The sequence below is a fragment of the Balaenoptera ricei genome, chromosome X (genome assembly GCF_028023285.1).
Source record: "Balaenoptera ricei isolate mBalRic1 chromosome X, mBalRic1.hap2, whole genome shotgun sequence".
Taxonomy (NCBI): Eukaryota; Metazoa; Chordata; class Mammalia; order Artiodactyla; family Balaenopteridae; genus Balaenoptera; species Balaenoptera ricei.
This window is the reverse complement of record NC_082660.1, coordinates 15,551,348-15,570,497: the sequence shown is the minus strand read 5'-3', so window position 1 is coordinate 15,570,497 and position 19,150 is coordinate 15,551,348. Positions and strand designations below refer to the sequence as shown.

At 37.5% G+C, this 19,150-nt stretch overlaps 1 protein-coding gene and 1 pseudogene across 2 annotated transcripts in view; one reads left to right on the top strand and one right to left on the bottom strand.

The window, feature by feature from the left end:
• CDKL5 (cyclin dependent kinase like 5) overlaps positions 1-19,150 on the bottom strand; it is a 188,626-nt gene that overhangs the window by 139,382 nt on the left and 30,094 nt on the right. The window lies entirely within an intron of this gene.
• Positions 435-18,870, top strand: LOC132357891 (cofilin-2-like; annotated as a pseudogene).

Genomic DNA, 19,150 nt, shown 5'->3' with positions numbered 1-19,150 from the left:
ATGTGGATCAGAAAATGTGGTCTAAGTTACTGTCCTCTATTCCAAAAAAACCAAAAAACAAAAACAAACAAAAAACGCCACCAACCAAACAAAAAACAAAACGCTGACTTTCAGATGGAAAAAAAGAGAAGGAACTGAAGGTCAAGACTGTTGAAGAACACCTACAGGCTTCAAATGAATTCAAGACCATTGGCCTAGATACGTTTCATACCTGAAATGCTTTAAGACTCTGGAGATGAGATTGCTGAATCTCAGTGGTCTTGGGAAAGCCATAGGGAAAAGAAGATGAGAACAAAGACTGGCCTAGAGCAAATGCAGTCACATTTTTTCAGAAAAGGTAAACCAGTACATTCTTTAAACTCCACACCTGAGAACTTAAAAGTAAGCAATCATTCAATAAATATGTCTTGAGAGTTAACTATATGCCAGGCACTATGAGAGTCACCGGGAATATATCGGTAAAGGAAAGACACAAAACCCCTTATCTCACGGAGTTTATCAAAGGATCACACAATAAGTGTAAAACTGCAAATGTAAGTGCTATGAAAAAGAGATATAAGGCTCTACAAGGGCTTGTACAGAGGTTTTCCACCTAATTAGGGAGCGTTGGCTTTTCCAGAGAAAGCTTTCAGTGGGCTGAGATCTGTAGGACAATTAGACATAAACTTACAGAGGAGGAGGGATGCACCAGGAGAAAACGATTTATGCAAAAGTTCCAGGTCAGGAGGGAACATGGCAAACACAAGAGACTCAAAGGTGGCAAGGGTTGGGTGGTTAATAACCCAGTACAAGGTGAGGCTGGAAAAACAGCAAGTTGTTTAAGTAGTTTTATCTTTATCATGAGACAGAGGGAACCACTGGAGGGTTTGAACAAGAATGGGAGATGGGTTCAGGGGGTGGTATGACAATCAGATGATTTGCATTTTTTTAAAATTTTTTAAAAAATTTATTATTTATTTATTTTTGGCTGTGTTGGGTCTTCGTTTCTGTGCAAGGGCTTTCTCTAGTTGCGGCAAGCGGGTGCCACTCTTCATCGCAATGCGCGGGCCTCTCACTGTGGCTCACGGGCCTAGTTGCTCCGCAGCATGTGGGATCCTTCCAGACCAGGGCTCAAACCCGTGTCCCCTGCATTGGCAGGCAGACTCTCAACCACTGCGCCACCAGGGAAGCCCAGATGATTTGCATTTTGAAAAGATCACACAAGCTACAGAGTAGAGAACGGCTCTGTGCCTGGAAGGGGAGCTATCAATTTGGGGGTTTAACAACTAGGAAGCCACTGCAACCACCCAGGTGAAAGGATAAGGGCGGGATGGACTAAATTGGTACACATGAAGAGAAATGGAAAGATTTAGGATATATTTGGAGGGGAAGCCAATACAGCTGGGGATGGATTAGAGATGGGAAGTGAGGGAAACAAATCAAAGATAACTTCTTGGTTTGGGGCTTGGGCTATGAGTAGATAGAGGTTGCTGCTTCTTGATGTGAGGAAAACTAAAAAAGGAGCAGGTTAAGGGAAGGGAAGAAATTCAGGATTCCATTTTAGGCATGTTAAGTTTGAGTTTACATATCCATAAAAATGAAAAAGGCAAAAACCAAAGGAAAAAGAGAAATTTAAAAATGAGGAAGAGAATCTGCAACTTACATCACAAAAAGAAAGAACCCTAAAACATAAAATGTTCCTATCGCTTGATAAGAGGGGTAAGAAACCCAATTTTTAAAATGGGCAAAGTGATACGAACAAATAGTTCACAGAAGAGGAAACAGAAATGGCTCTTAAACATATAAAAGGTTACTCAAGTTTACATATAATAAAAACTGAAGATTAAAACTACACTGAGATACAATTTTTCAGATTAGCAAAACCCAAAACTAACGTACCATGTTGATGAACGCATGAGGGAATTAAGCTTACTCATATATTGCTGGTGGGAATGTATATAGATAGATAGATAGATACAACTTTTTGGAGGCCAATTTGATATCTTTCAAAACTAAAAACAAACATATTCTAATGACACAGCAATTACATTCCTAGGAATTTATCCTCAGAAAACACTCTCTCTCTCACACACACACACACACACACACACACACACACACACGATAAGCATATGCTATTCACTGCAGCATTGTGTGTAAAAGCAAAAGAATGGAAACAACCTAAATATCAAGAGGGGCCTGATTAAATGAATTATGGTACATCCATTCAGTTATTTTAAGTTAGAAATGGAAGTGAAATACTCTATTATAGCATTTCACAAATTTGAATTTTCTCGATGATTTATTTTCCAATAAATCAAAACTAAACTTAAGATTATATTCTAATTAAATACCACTTATATCTGTTTTGTACACTGATTCTATATATGATATATTTGAAAGAGGAGGTTTATTGCTATTTTTTGAAGTTTGAAAAATTTACTAATTGAAAAAGATAAAAGTACACGGTAGAGGGACTTCCCTGGTGGCACAGTGGTTGAGAATCTGCCTGCCAATGCAGGGGACACGGGTTCAAGCCCTGGTCTGGGAAGATCCCACATGCCGTGGAGCAACTAGGCCTGTGCGCCACAACTACTGAGCCTGCGCTCTAGAGCCCGTGAACCACAACTACTGAGCCGGCGTGCCACAACTACCGAAGCCCGCGTGCCTAGAGCCCGTGCTCCGCAACAAGAGAAGCCACTGCAAGGAGAAGCCCGCTCACCACAACAGAGAGTAGCCCCCACTCACCGCAACTAGAGAAAGCCCGCGCGCAGCAACGAAGACCCAATGCAGCCAAAAATTAATTAATTAATTAATTAATTATTTTTTAAAAAGTACATGGTAGAGTTTATTGGTCCTGAAGACATCAAGCGATTTCAAACACTGTTAAATAATCTGGAAAATTCACAAATGCTGCTTCCAGGCTAAACAATGTTAATGCTGTCACAAACTGATGTTATCAAGTCTCCGGATTCGTGGTAGACTGAAAATTACATCAGAAAGACTCTAAATCCTGGGTTTCTCTCACCAAGGCAACGTATCAGCTTTATGGTTGGCCTTGACAACTTTCATTTCCTCAGTTAAAAAATAAGGATCCTCTGTTGGAAGTCCCACAGTTTCATTTCTAAACACTCAGAACCTCTCAAACTGAAAATGAGTGTCAAAATTCTCAATTAATAAATGTCAGTTAATAAAGGACCAGTATAAAATATATATAGCCTACCTTCTCTCTTTTCATTTCAGTTCCAAATCACTTACCAAGGTAAGTTTCAAGAGCAATTGAGTAAAATCATTTTAGAACAAGGGAAGGAATGGAGTGATTACCTTTCAGCCTATTTCAGAAAAACTACAAAACCAGAATAAGTGGAATACTGCTGGCCAAACATCTGGTGATTAAGCTATTCCTGGGAGGGTCACTTATTTCAAAGAGAAAGAACAAATAGTAACTAGACAGCAGCAACTTTGCAAGGCATGAAAAAGAAGTCTGGGATATTTTCCAAATGGGTTGGGAGGAAGTTATTTTTATTTACAGAGATATTTGTGTCCTATTTAAAATACAGAAGGAACTCAAAAAATAAGAATAAAAAAAAAATCAAGCTAAAGATCTTGTACTTCCCCAGCTGTTTGTCCTGCTAACTTTAGAAGGATAAGTAACACTACTTTGACCAAACAAAGAACAGTCAAAATTACAAGCAATTTTATCAAGGCCATTAATTGATGAAAGCATTCAATTAAGTTCAAGAGATTTGAACACATAACTAATAAATAATAAAAATTTAATATGTTAAAAGAAAAGAAAGATAGGTTCTTTCCCTCAAGGAAATTACAATTAAAAATAAAACAAAACAAAAGAAGATACAGTTAAGAGGACTTTTAGGCTATAGCTCTCTCCCACATACTAACTTAATATTAAGCTGAGCAGTCTCTTGAAGCTTTGGTTTGTTTCCATTTGTAAACTGAGGTTAAGTCACCCTGACACCAAATATGTGGCATCTTTTCCAACATCGAATCTCTAACACCTGGGCGTCCTACAATCTACTCTAACTACCCAGAGTTAACACCAGGCTCCGCAGGTTTAAGGGCTCAGTCCCACAGACTTCCCTCACTTTAGATGCCAGTCACAAGTCCCGGGTCCCCAGGGCACCTGCACTTCTGTCTGACTCGGCTAAAAAATTTGGGGGTTCCCACAAACCCTTCCTCAGGTTTGATAATTCCCTAGAATGACTCACAGAACTCAAGAAAATGCTTTACTTACCATTACTGGTTTATTATAAAGGATACAACTCAGGAACAGCCAAATCGAAGAGGTGCAATGGGCAAGTTACAGGGGGTGGAGGGAAGAGGAGCAAAGCTTCCATGACCTCCTAGGGTATATCACCTTCCCAGCACCTCCCAGCACTTCAATGTGTTCACCAACTCAGAACCTCCCCAAAGCCTGTTGTTTAGGGGTCTTCATGGAGGCTTTAGTACATAGGCATGACTGATTGAATCACTGGCCACTGGTAATTGAACTCAATCTCTGGCCCCCTCTTCTCCCCAGAGGTAGGGGATAGGGCAAGGGGGCTGAAAGTTCTAACCTTCTAATCATGGCTAGTCCTTCTGGTGACCAGGCCCCATCCTGGTGTCATCTAGGGGCCTCTGCCAGAAGTCATCCATTAGCATACAAAAGACACTCATCACTCAGGAGATTCAGGTGACATCTTAAGACAAGAACAGAATATGAGACAGACAAAAGGGTAAAGGCATTCGAGGAAAAGTTCTTGCTAAAATAGGCCAAAAAAAAAAAAAAGAAACCAGAAAACAAGGAGTGTTTATAGAACCCAAGTCATTCAGCTTCTCTGAAATCTAGGGCACAGGTCCAGGAATGACAGGAACAAGGCAGGGACTAAATCATTAAAGGCCTTGTATGCCATGCAACAGGTATGTTTCCCTATATTTTAAGAAAGGATTCAACTGCTGCACAAGACATTTGAAGGCTACTGCCACAGACAACAGTAAATCAAGAGCAGCTTTTTAGATGAGTACCTATCAGTATTATGTTTCAGAAAAATCACCATGGAGGCAGGAAGAGGGTTAGGGCAGAGACACTAATCAGAAAGCTACTGATTGATGGAGGCCAGGCAGAAAATGATGAAAATCTCAACTAAAGCAGCAGTGAGGAGAGAAAGGTGGATAGATTTGAGATTTTTAGGAGGTGTACTCAAAAGACACAGTGCCAATTTAAAATAGTTGATGAATGAGTAATGGAGAAGTCTAGATGATTATAAAATTTCTGCCTTGACTACCGGGCATAACTGAAACTGGGAACATAGAGGAGCATATGGAAAACAATATTACATGATTGACAATTATGGGGTCATTTAATTGTCATTTATTATGGCAAGTTTTATACTGCAAAATGCAGAGATATCATGGATAGCTGAATGAATACAAAGTTGAACTTCAGGTCAACAGTAAGGAATATAAGTCATACAAATTGAGAATATAAGAATCTCAAGATTTAACTTAATTTCCAACTTAAGGCAGCTTCATCAAGAATATAACCTGCTCTATGGGTATTCTCAGGCTCCATTATGAAGTCACTTCTCAGATGAATACATTATAATCACATCCTTTTAGAATCCTTAGAAAAGATGCCTTGGAAAGAGATGAGTTCATGTAATCATGGCATTTCATCTACCCAAAGCCAAAAACTTTGGAATCTTTCGGACCAAAGATTCTCAAACTATTTAGAATAATAGTCTAGTTTTTTTTTAATCCCATGTAAATTATATTGTAAAATACAGTAAAAATGTTAAATTGCTATAAAAGTTTCTAAACTCTTAATTCACTTTTAAAATATTTTTATACAAAAATACTTAATATGTTTAAGACTCAATATTTTAAGTGTTAAAAGCACCCTGACAGGGACTTCCCCGGTGGTCCAGTGGTTAAGACTCCTTGCTCCCAAAGCAGACGGCCCTGGTTCTATCCCTCATAGGGGAACTAAGATCCCGCATGCCGGAGGCGCAGCCAAAAAATAAATAAATAAATAATGAATTTTAAAAAAAGAAAGAAAGAAAGTGTATTTTAAAACAAAAATGCCCTGACAATTCATAGTCCAGACAGGGATCCACTGACTCCTACAGAAAGAAACAAATTTTAAAACACATAACCATTATTTATAGTAAAAGACCATGACTTATTCTTTTTAGACTAAAGTTGTTATATCATTTTACTATCAAAAATTGTTAATTTCTTACTGCCTACCAAAATTCCAAATTTCTAAGGCAATGATGTCAAGGAAAATAGCTAAAGACATCTCTTTCACTCATTCATTCATTTGCTCACTCACTTATTCATTCAACAAATACCTACTGAACACCTATTAAGTAGGTTAGGGATCATCTCATCTGACCTTATTTTACAGAGGGGAAAATTTAGGCTCATAGTAGTTATGTTACTTAATCTGAAATTAACTATAACCTTCGGCAATTGCTTTCCTGTGAATTTAACTATAATTTTTGACAATCACCCACTCTTCCACTATAAGAATCCTTGGCTCCAAAGCAACTACACCTACTAATCAACACCTAGAACATGCCTTTTCACTTTCCCATTTCTATGCCTTTGTTCCAATCATTTCCCCACCCCTGCCCCCAGTCTTTGCCAACTGAAATATTAGCCATCATTTTTTTTAAAATCAAGTAAATTATAACTTCCTCTCTGTTCAGCCTAGCTAGAAGTTATTCTCTATAAACTCTGCGTTCTTTTTTAGTTAAGATTAACTAACAGATTCCCATGATAAAAATTCAAAAAGCCAGTCTATAAATTCTTACATACAGCACTTACATGACATTCATTACATACTTATTTAAACATTTATTGTTTGCATACACATCTATTTCCCTTAGATAAAACATAATTTCCTGGAAACTAGATACCATATCTCCACTATATCCTGTATCAGCATTTCAACTCTATTCTGCCTATCAACTGAGAGAGAATAATGATCCACATTTCTAAAAGAAAGATACAGGGATAAACAACTCTAACAATTCTTAAATAATTAAGAATTGACTACGCATATTTACAACAGTAACTGACAGAGAATGAACTTGTAAACAATATTACTGTCAATTACTATCTGTATGTGGATTAGCCACAGTTTTTAATTCCATACATATGATACCTAAAGCCCTCTGAAATACAAACTACCATCTTCTTCTTCAGGGAATCAGAGAATCTTAAAAGCTAGAATAAACCATACCCATTCATTATAGGAATGAGGAAACAAAGCTTATATCAAAGTCTCCTAACCAGCTTCTGAGGAGGAGCTCTGCTCTAGCCTGACTGAAGGGCCCTCTCCCCATTCACAACAGAGTAGGTGGGAAAACTAGACAACTTCCTGGTTACCATGGTGCCTGCTCTTCAGTGTGGTATCATCATTTTCCTTGAAATAACTCCCACTTTACTTAATCATAGACACAGGATTCAATATTTTAAAGAAACCCATGCACATCCTGAATTTAAATACTGTCTATTGGGACTTCCCTGGTGGCGCAATGGTTAAGAATCCGCCTGCCAATGCAGGGGACACGGGTTCGATCCCTGGTCCGGGAAGATCCCACATGCCTGGAGCAACTGAGCCCGTGCGCCACAGCTACCGAGCCTGCACCCTAGAGCCCGCGAGCCACAACTACTGAGCCCGCACACTTAGAGCCTGTGCTCCGCAACAAGAAAAGCCACCGCAGTGAGAAGCCTGTGCACCGCAATGAAGAGTAGCCCCTGCTCCCCGCAACTAGAGAAAGCTTGAGCACAGCAACGAAGACCCAACGCAGCCATAAATAAATAAATAAATAAATTTATTTTTAAAAATTGTCTATTATCTATTCTGAATAATGCAAACATATGCATGACTGTTAACATAAGCTAACATATCCTAATAATTTTAAAAATCAAAAGTGAATTTTCTTTTAGTTTCTACACTTATAATATGTCCTTCTTAGAAGATGAAATAACGTTATTTCAATAATCCAAGACTAATTAAGATGATGAACAATCAGGCCGAGTGTACTGCTTGTTGGCACAAACCCTTCCTCTACCTGGACCTTTCTGTCTATTCTTCTGAGAATACTAACACACCTGGGTGTCAACCTTTATTAATTATGTGACCATGAGCAAGTTATTTAACCTCTTTAAGTCTCTTTTCTCATTCACTAAGAGGGACTAATACTACCTACTTATAGGTGAGGATTCAAGGTTATGTAAGTAGAGCCTCTGATGCGCAGTAGCCATGTAATAAAAAAACAACTATTATTAGTAATTAAATAATAAGATTCATTTAACACAATAGATGACAGAAATAAGAAGGCTAATATCTCAAGAAAGTGGGATTTATCATCTCAGTTATGAGCCTGTGCTTAAAGAAATTCCCCAAATGAGACAAGTAAGTTATGTCAAGACCCATAAGGAATAACAGATTCATGAAATGTCATTAGCATTTTAAGAGCAATATTTTTATTAAAGTAAATAAAACATTTTTAAAGCAAGCAATATTTTAGTCTTGCCAGTTCTGATGACAATTAAATTACCTGCAAAGCACTGTTATTTTATTAAGTTGAAACAATATCACTGGAAAATTTTCTACTCAGCCTAAACAATTTAGAACTATGCTAAATCTAGAACCACTTCTAAAATTTCATTGCACTATCAACATTATTGATAATTTACAGAGTCTTGTAAGCAAAGAAACCTTCAACTTACTTTATAAAGTAAATCATCTTCTGTTGTACCAAGACAAACAACAAGAACTGACAAATCAAAGAGCCATCTATAAGCAGAATTGCTGAGGTATATTTGTAAAGCACTTATTTGATGTGGAGGAAAGCAAATACACTTCAATTACCTTTAGCCCTATCAGATTTCATGAAAGAAACCACAGAAAGAAGACACACACAAAGTACAGTCAGAGGACTACAAATGGGAAGTATTCTTCCTGAGCTATGGAAAATAAAATGAGGCTTCATTTTCAAAAGATAAAATACAGAGAGAAGAGGTGAGTCGCTGAGTCTAAACTCCAAAGAAAAGTGTTATCAATTAATTACTATCAAAGAATAAAGAAAACATGATGGAGGCAAGTGAAGATTATTATTTAGAACTAGGCGAAGGGATAAACTGGAAGACAGGGATTAACACATACACACTACTATATATAAAATAGATAACTAATAAGGACCTACTGTATAGCACAGGGAACTCTACTCAATACTCTGTAATGGCCTATCTGGGAAAAGAACCTAAGAGTGGATATGTGTATATGTATGACTGATTCACTTTTCTGTAGAGCAGAAACTAACACAACATTGTAAATCAACTATACTACAATAAAAATTAATTAAAAAAAATATTCTAAGACTATGTCTGAGAGGTACATCTAACTCTCCAGAATACTTCAGTCATTATCAGTGAATGTTCTTAAAAGAAATTAGAAGAGATTCTCCAACTCTAGAGAAGAAAAAAAGGAAAATTAAATGGGAAATAGACAAATGAACCCCCACCCCATTACCGACTGTAGGAAGGAGATAAATGAAAACGATTTTCAGCACTTTCTATCTTTCATCATGTCCTTACTCCCCTACCCTGTCAGATCATCCATTAAAAAAAAAATCAACTAGAAAGTGTTACACATGCACTGCAGAGACAGAAAGCAGACCTGGAGCACAAAGGATGTAGTGGGAGTCTGAGAACAGCAGACCACTTAATTTTGCTGGCTGAATGTATCAACCTAGCTGACAAATTTTTGAGGCTCTGTATTTCAAAGAGCCTAGACATTCTCAAATTAAAATCTCTTGCAAAAGGTCATCTCCTTTTATTCACCATTACTAGAATGGAGTATGAACATTTCAGAAAGTCAGCAGAAAGTCTTATGGCATACTCGGTTGTTTTTAATCCCAAATCCACCAAAGACTATGTAGTTATTCATATTTAAATTTTGAAATAAATAAATAAATAAATAAGGAACTTCCCTGGTGGTCCAGTGGTTAAGAATCCACCTTCCAATGCAGGGGACGTGGGTTCGATCCCTGGTCAGGGAGCTAAGATCCCACACGTCATGGGGCAACTAAGCCCACGCGCCTCAACTAGAGAGCCCGCAAGCAGCAACTACAGAGCCCACATGCTCTGGAGCCCGCGTGCCACAACGAAGAGCCCACGTGCCACAACGAAGAGCCCACGCGCTGCCACAATGAAAGATCCCGCATGCCGCAACTAAGACCCGACGCAGCCAAAAATAAATAAATAAATAAATATTTTTTAAAAATAAATTTTGTACCTGTTTTCCTCTCCAAAATTTGAATATTTTCTGACCTGTAATTAATTTATTGGGATTGTAAAACTTTAATAACAAAGAGAAAAATCAGTAAATAAGGTACAGAGAAACTATAATAAAATACATTAGGAAAAGGCCATGGTGTTAATAAGAAAAAGAAGAAAAGTTATTCAAAGTACAGCATTTTAAATCCTCAAGTGATAATAGCATATGAACAGTTCCTCAGTAAATACCATAAGGAAATGGAAATCTTGAGGCTCAAAGTATTATAACATCCTCATCATCTACTGATGAGATGAATCTGAAAGAGCAGCCCAAAATGGGAAGCACAATGCACTGGATCATTCTATTGTAAACTTGGTCCACCTGGGAACTGTGTTTCCCAGAATTTCCTTCCCTGTACAGTATACCGAGTTAGAGATGGCCAAACTCTTGGAAGGTCTTTACGATAAGACATGGTGAGAATAAATGCAGAGGTGCCTGGGGCAGGTTTCAGCTTGTCCTCAACTCTCCTCTTATCCCCTCTGTGTCCAGCTCTTCTTCTTCACCTGATCAACAGTGGCCTAAGACCCAACAACAGATGCCTGACTCTGGGCTTTGTACCCAGGGAAGCAACAGCTACACAGAGGCAACAGCCTTCCACAGACCTCTCCAGGATCATCCTCTTTGCATTCTCACTTTGATGTCTGTATACACTTGCTTCTTAAAATTTTCCCACTAAGTTCTGACTTACACGCCTGTACCAGTAATTCAGGAGGCTCTATTAGTGACTATTTTTCTGATCCTTCTGCTTCCTGATTTTCACATTCCCAGCAACTCCTACAATCTGTATACAGTCTGAGTACTATAATAAATCCCTTATTCAATAACACTCACAGCGGTTCAATTTCTCATACTGAATCCTGAGCAATATACTCAAAATTCAGCAATTAATTTGTAATCCAGCAGTACTGACAGAATGGACTGAATGACTGAAAGCCATTTCCCTGTTAATACTAAGCTGAATTTTTCCTGAGATAACCAGGTACACTTCATCCATTTACTTCTATAAGTGGGAAATGTTCTCTGCTTTCTATCAAGTGATTCCTAAAAAAGACTGCTCAATTACTTTCATCTTTAATTATTTTCCTACATATAGCACATAAAAATATATATTAAATAATCCAAATTATAGTATTTGTTTATTCCAAGTTGTTTTAATAAGTGTTAATGTTTCAGTTTATTTAAGTGTTGTTTTAACCAATTTGTCATCTGGGGACTTGCTAAGAGAAGAGACAAACTGACTAAAAATTAATTATTTTTAAGAAGTCTTCTGTGAATTGGGCCCATGAATTCTAATTATAAAATTATAAAAATACAAAACTTATCAAGTAGTCACTAGAAACATCTTCCCCCAAAAAAGAAACAAATATATACTAAGCACTCAAGGCCTGAACTAGATACTAGTAAGTCTGATTCAACAATGTATATATTTTTTAAAGTCACGTTTTCTAAAGATTCCCCAAGCTCTATTTGGAACTTAACCTTAACAGCCTAACATACATTTTTATACAGCTTTTATAAATTATCAACTATTTCTTTCATGACTATGACATTAAGATATCCTATAGTTAGCCTACCACATTCAAGGGCATAAAAACAACTCACAATTGAGAAGATATACTGCCATAAGGAAGAACTATAATTAAATACCAGATTCAGGTACCGATCTCTAAAGTGCTCCCTGTGACTGAGAAAAATTACTATATATGAAAACCCAGCTTTATAAGTAGCTAAAATATGCATGGAGTGGAGAGGGAAAGATCAGGAAATATTATTCATGCTAATAAATGAACTTTTGTTTTACAAAAGGAGTCACCTCATAACTTATTTGAAAGGAAGATCCTTAAGGAGTGTTTAAAATTATTCCATCTAGAAAAACTCTCAGAAACAGACTATTTTACAAGATAGTGTTATTCTATAAAAACACATTAAAAACTGTAAAAGCTAGCATTTGTGTTTACTTAAGGCCCACCGTTGGGCTTCTACCCACAAAATGGTATAGAATTTATATTTTGGGTGGAAAGGATTTCTTTAGCCCCCTGTATAAATTTCCAACTCAAGAAAGGCACATACAACTAATAAAATGACTCAGTAAAACACCACTGGGAAAATAAATAAGTAGCATTTTACTCTATGTGGCTTTCTACAGAATCCTAAAACATTTACTATAAAGATAAATTTTACTTACAGTGTCAATACATTTTGAAAAGAATACAGACCATTCTGAATTATTAAGGTCACAATTTTTTTTAACTTAAATCAGTCTCACACCCCATCCATTTGCTGTTTATAATTACAGCTATTTTTTTAAGATAGAAAACTGCAACTTGAATTCAAATATATCATGCTCTAAAATTAGAACAAGATTTTCCTCTAAACTTGATCTTTTTTAAGAATTTTTTTTTTTTAAGGCATTGTTTACTTTGTTTTTATTTATTTATTTTTGGCTGTGTTGGGTCTTCGTTTCTCTGCGAGGGCTTTCTCTAGTTGTGGCAAGCGGGGGCCACTCTTCATCGCGGTGCGCGGGCCTCTCACCATCGCGGCCCCTCCCGTTGCGGGGCACAGGCTCCAGACGCGCAGGCTCAGTAATTGTGGCTCACGGGCCTAGTTGCTCCGTGGCATGTGGGATCTTCCCAGACCAGGGCTCGAACCCGTGTGCCCTGCATTGGCAGGCAGATTCTCAACCACTGCGCCACCAGGGAAGCCCTAAACTTGATCTTTTAAAAATTGTAATCTAGAGGAATAATAAAATTATTTTACCTGCTAGATTGGTTAAAGACACTAATATTTTTAATGAGCACATTTGAGTCATCACTTGCAATAGTTTCTAAAAGTTTTCTAAAGTCTAATGACAATTTGCACACATACCACGTTAACTGAACACCCATCACGCGTAAAGTGTTGTGAAAGGGGGGGTGGTGGTGGTGAGGATTTCATTCCATGACAGTAATTACAGCTGCAGCTTCTCTTTGCCCATTCCCATAATTCCCAAAATAGTCAGTAGAGCCCTTGCTTGTCATAATTGCCTCTTGCTGGTCCATCACTACAGCTCCATTTTGCTACCACTGAAATTCCACAACCAGGATGGCACAGACTCCCCTGTGGAGAGGAGCCTGCAGAGGTTGTCTGTTTTAAGCTGCAATCACTTTTTCCTGAGACTCCTCAGCATCTGTTGGCTACCTCACTGACAGTAGCCCACAGACTCCTCCAGTTCAGAGAGGCACGCATGACATTGCCAGAGGACAAGCTGCAACAAGACTCTGATCCCTCAGCTGCAACCCACCAAGTTACTAGTCAACTTGGAATTTTCCTCCATGAAACACTATCTGACACTTCCCCACACTGACACTCATACGCCACTTCTCTCCCCACGCAGTTCTGAGAGTTCTTCCTGCAATTCGTCTCTATTGGCACCACATGGCATTACCCTGGCAAGCCAATGCCCTCTGCAAAGTGGAGAGCTCCCTGGGCTACCTCGGGTGGGTGGCTTCTAGGAATGATGCTTAAGACAGCACATGAGAGGTACGCTGTGGCTTCACTAGTGACTCCACTACTTTGAGGAATTATTTAAACTACTGATAAGCTTTCATACATAAGTCCTTGGGATACACATTAAGAGTTCTCACCACTAAAACGAAATTTTAAAGGTTTAAAATAAAGATTTTTATAAGATCTGTTTATATAGACTTTAGGGACATTAATGATGTCTCAAAAGATACTAGTACCTTTCTCTGGGCTTCATGGCTGTTGAAGTACCCAGAGATTTGGGTTTAAATTCAAAGGCAAATCAAAAATAAGAATGGAATACAGTTTGAACTTTTTATTTAAGAAAAATTTCTGCTTCCAGTAAAGCTGCCTGCGTAATTCAGGCAAACCGTTCCACTGCAAACAAGTAGAAAGCTGGACAAAAATATGACAACTGGGAATGAAGGGAAAAAACTATTATTCAGACTGTACATATAGAAAATCCAAAATAAGCTATAAACTATCAGAAAAAAATCAGTTTATCAAAACTGAGGGATACAAAAGATAATATCTAGAAATCAACTGTATTTCTATATACCAGCAATAAAGTTAGAAAATGAATTTTTAATACCATTTACAATACCATCAAAAAATATCAAATTCCTATCAAAAACAGAAAGAAAAGTGGTAAACCTCTACACAGAAAGCTAAAGAAAACAGTATTTTTAAAAATTAAAGGACACCTAATAAGTGAAGGGATGTTCCATGTTCTTGAGATTTAACATTGTAAAGATGTCAATTCTATCCAAATTGATCTAGAGATCCAATAGAATCCCAAGCAATTCTAACAAGTTTTTAAATGGAAATTTGTAGGCTGGTTCAAAAATGTATAAAGAAATGCAAATGGCCAAGGAAAACAAGACACCTCGAAGAATAACAAAAAGACTTTCTCTCCAGATATCAGGACTTATTACGAAGCACAGTCATTAAGACAATGTATAAGACAAAGAGATGAAAGGAAAGAACAGAAAGCACAGAAATATCATACATGAAATGGATGCTTTTTGTACAATAATGTTGTCACTGCAGACCAGTGAGGAAAGTTTGATCTTTGCAATAAATGGTACTAAGACATTTGGATATGCATAAAGGAAAACAAAATTAAAATTGACCTCTAACTCATACCATATACAACATTAATTTCAGATGGATTATAGACCTCAATGTAAAAGTCAAAACAATAAAGCTCCTAAAAGATAATGTAGGAGAATATCTCTTTGTGCATACAAGCACCAACCAATAAGGACAGATAAACTAGACACAGAGTAAATCACATGTTACACACACACACATTTTTTTAAATGGTCAGTGCATGGTGATAATAAAAAGCAGACCAACTTTTAGTCAGTAGTTACATGGATTTTAAATTCTCTATAGAAAATGCACTGTGGACTGTCTGAACCCGGGGCAGAACACACCCATTTCTCCTAGCCCTTGATACACTACTAACTTTGGCCGGCGGGGAGGGGGGGGGGGTGTCAGTGTTTACGGGTTCACCTGGGTCAAGTTACATAAGTGTTGGCTTTGTGACAATTCACTGATGTCTTGTATACCTTAAGTGTTTATCATGCTTCACTATAAAATAGTTTAAAAAGTCAATGGATTGCAAATGGCAAAATTTCTTTCTTTTTTATGGCTGAGTAATATTCCTCTGTGTGTGTCTGTGTGTCTCTGTGTGTGTGTGTATCACATCTTTATCCATTCATCTGTTAATGGACACTTAGGTTGCTTACATCTTGGCTATTGTAAATAATGCTGTTATGAACACTGAGGTACATGTATCTTTTTGAATTAGTGTTTTCATTTTCTTTGGACGTATACCCAGGAGTGGAATTGCTGGATCATATGGTAGTTCTATTTTTAGGTTTTTTGTTACTTTTGTTTTAGTTTTTTTGTTATTTGTGGTCTTTTTGATGATAGCCATTCTGACAGGTGTGAGGTGATATCTCATTGTGGTTTCGACTTGCATTTCTCTGATGATTAGTGATGAAAAGCATCTTTTCATGTGCTTGTTGACCATCTCTATGTCTTCTTTGGAAAAATGTCTATTCAGGTCTTCTGCCCATTTTTTAATCATAGTGCTTGGGGTTTTTTGATATTGAGTTATATGAGCTGTTTATATATTGTGGATATTAATCTCTTATTGGTAATATCATTTGCAAATATTTTCTCCCATTCAGTAGGTTGTTTTTTTGTTTTGTGGATGGAAATTTTACCATTTGCAACAACATAGATGGACCTGGAGAGTATTATGCTTACTGAAATAAGTCAGAGCAAGACAAATACTGTATGTTATCACTTATATGTGGAATCTAAAAAAAAAATAGAACTAGTGAGTATAACAAAAAAGAAACAGCCTCACAGATATAGAGAACAAATTAGAAGTTACCAGTAGGAAGAAGGAAGGGGAAGGGGCAAGACAGGGGTAGGGAATTAAGAGGTATGAACAACTATGTATAAAATAAGCAACAAGGATATATTGTACAGCACAGAGAATATAGCCAATATTTTATAATAACTATAAATGGATATAACCTATAAAATTTTTGAATCACTGTATGCTGTACACCTGAAACTAATATAATATTGTAAATCAATTATACCTCAATTTTTTTAATTAAAAAAATTTAAAAGAAAAAAGTCAATGAATGAGTATGTACACCTCTTAATTTACAAAATAATAATAAAAAAAGAGACAAAAGTTGAATACCCTTAATGTGTTAGTGTGGTATTGTGACAAGAATAAGAAATACATACTTGGTCTTTGTTCCACTGTTTCTGGCACAGCACTCCTAAAACTCTTGGAATTTCCTAAGGGATGAAAGCAACAAAGGTGTCTCTTGTTATGGTAATGAGGTGACTTAGAAAGCCCCTAGGTAACCTAAGGGTGGGGGTGGCTTGCCAGTGGAGACAACCACATGATCGAGGGTTGGAACTTTCAGTCCTACCGCCACCCTACCTCTGGGGAGGGGGGAGGGGCTGGAGAATGAGTTCAATCATCAGTGGCCAATGATCTAATCAATCATGCTACCTAATGAAGACCCCATAAAAACCCAAAGGGACAGGGTTCGGAGAGCTTCCGGGTTGATGAACATGTGGAGATTTGGTCAGAGTGGCAGTCTCAGAGAGTGCATGGAAGCTCCACGTCCCCTCCCTTCCCCCATACCTTGCCCTATGCATCTCTTCCATTTGGCGGGTCCCTGAATTATATCCTTTTATAATAAACTGCTAATCTAGGAAGTAAAATGTTTCTCTGAGTTCTGTGAGCCGCTCTAGGAAATTAATCTAACACAAGGAGGGGTCATTAGAACCTCCAATCTGCAGCCAGCCAGTCAGAAGCCCAGGTGACCACCTGGACATGTGACTGGCATCTGAAAGGAGGGGCAGTCCTTTAGGACTGAGCCCTTAACTTGTGGGATCTGATGCTATCTCCAGATAGTGTCAAAATTGAGTTGAATTGTAGGACATCCAGCTGATGATGGAGGATTGCTTGGTGGTATGGGAAACACACACACACACACACACACACACACACACACACACACACGAATTAGATGCAGAATCCTAGTTGATGATCAGAAGTGGAATTGGTCCCAGAATTGTAGTAGCATCTTACAAATCAGTATAATGTAAACACTCAAAGAGAAAACAGAAAAAGAACAGATATAAACCGACCTTTCACAAAAGAAATACAACTGTCTAATAAATCGATGAAAGCCTGTTCAATCTCACTAGTCATCAATTAAGTAAAAAAAAAAAGAGAGAGCGAAATCTCTTTTAACCTATCAGGCTGGTAATGATTAAGTAACTGACAAATATCTAGTGCTCTTTCTTGGGAAAATGTGAACTCACATTCACAGTAGGTAGAAATATAAAGGTTTCTGGGAAGTAATCTGGCAATAGGTATCAACATTTTAAATGTATGAGTACCATTTGATTCAAAAATCCATCCTACTTCTAGAGATTTATGCTAAGGAGACCATCAGACAAATGGACAAAGATGGATACTGCAAAGGCTGTATACTGCAGTGCTATTCATAATAATCAACAACAAAAAACCACCTAGCATTAGTCAATGTAGGATTGATAAAGTAAACGATATCACATCATATAAATGGAAAATCATACCACTACTAAAATTATTTAACTATATTCAGTGATACAGAAAAATGGCCATAATATTTTAAGTAAAAAAAAAAAAAAATCATACTATAGAACATGGTATATTCTGTCAATGAAAAAAACCTTTTTCACAAAACTAAGAAATGAGCAAACTGTATTCCACATCTCTGCTTGTCGCTTAAGAAATTCACTGGTAGCTAGCTGCCTATTTAAAAAGAGAATTCTGGAACTTGCTATTGGCCTATGTATGAGACCATTTTATGTCCAATATTAATTGGTTCTTATAAGACACGAGAATAACCTTGTTATTCTAATAAAAGACACAACGTTTCACCTTTTTCGTCTTAAAATATAGTTGGGGAGCAGCCGCCGCCTCTTGGGCCGCACTCCCGGCCGCCCCTCCTTCTCCTCGCAGTGCCATACCGCCGGAGGCCAAGCGGCCTCAGCCGCGGGCACTATAGCTTCTGGAGTTACAGTGAATGATGAAGTCATCAACGTTTTTAATGATGTGAAAGTAAGGAAATCTTCTACACAAGAGGAGATCAAAAAAACAAAGAAAGCAGTTCTCTTCTGTTTAAGCGATGACAAAAGACAAATAATTGTAGAGGAAGCAAAGCAGATCTTGGGCTCCTGAAAGTGCACCTTTAAAAAGCAAGATGATTTATGCTAGTCCTAAAGATGCCATTAAAAAGAAATTTACAGGTATTAAACATGAGTAGCAAGTAAATGGCTTGGATGATATAAAGGACCATTCAACACTTGGAGAGAAATTGGAAGGCAAGGTAGTTTCACTTGAAGGAAAACCCTTATAAAATGACAGTCAAGTGCCATCTGGATCTTAAGGAGCTTCCATTTCTCCAGCTCAGTCAATTGGAATAGTATTAGGTTTTGTTTTTTTTCCTTCCTCTTCCCACTGGGTCCTTCCAACACAATGAATGAAGGAAATATCATTCATGTAAGCAGACTATCAAGAGATTGCCATTAGACTGTTTAATACTGTTACTTTTATGTAGAACCCAAGGAACGCCTTCCCATCATATTTTAGCCAAAACAACTGGTTATGCCTCCCTTGCAGCAAGCACTACAATGAATGTGACTGTCAATGTGAATAGCTTAGAACACTACAAAGGGTTAAGCTAATTGAATGCCTTGAAAGTATTATCCACTGGTGAG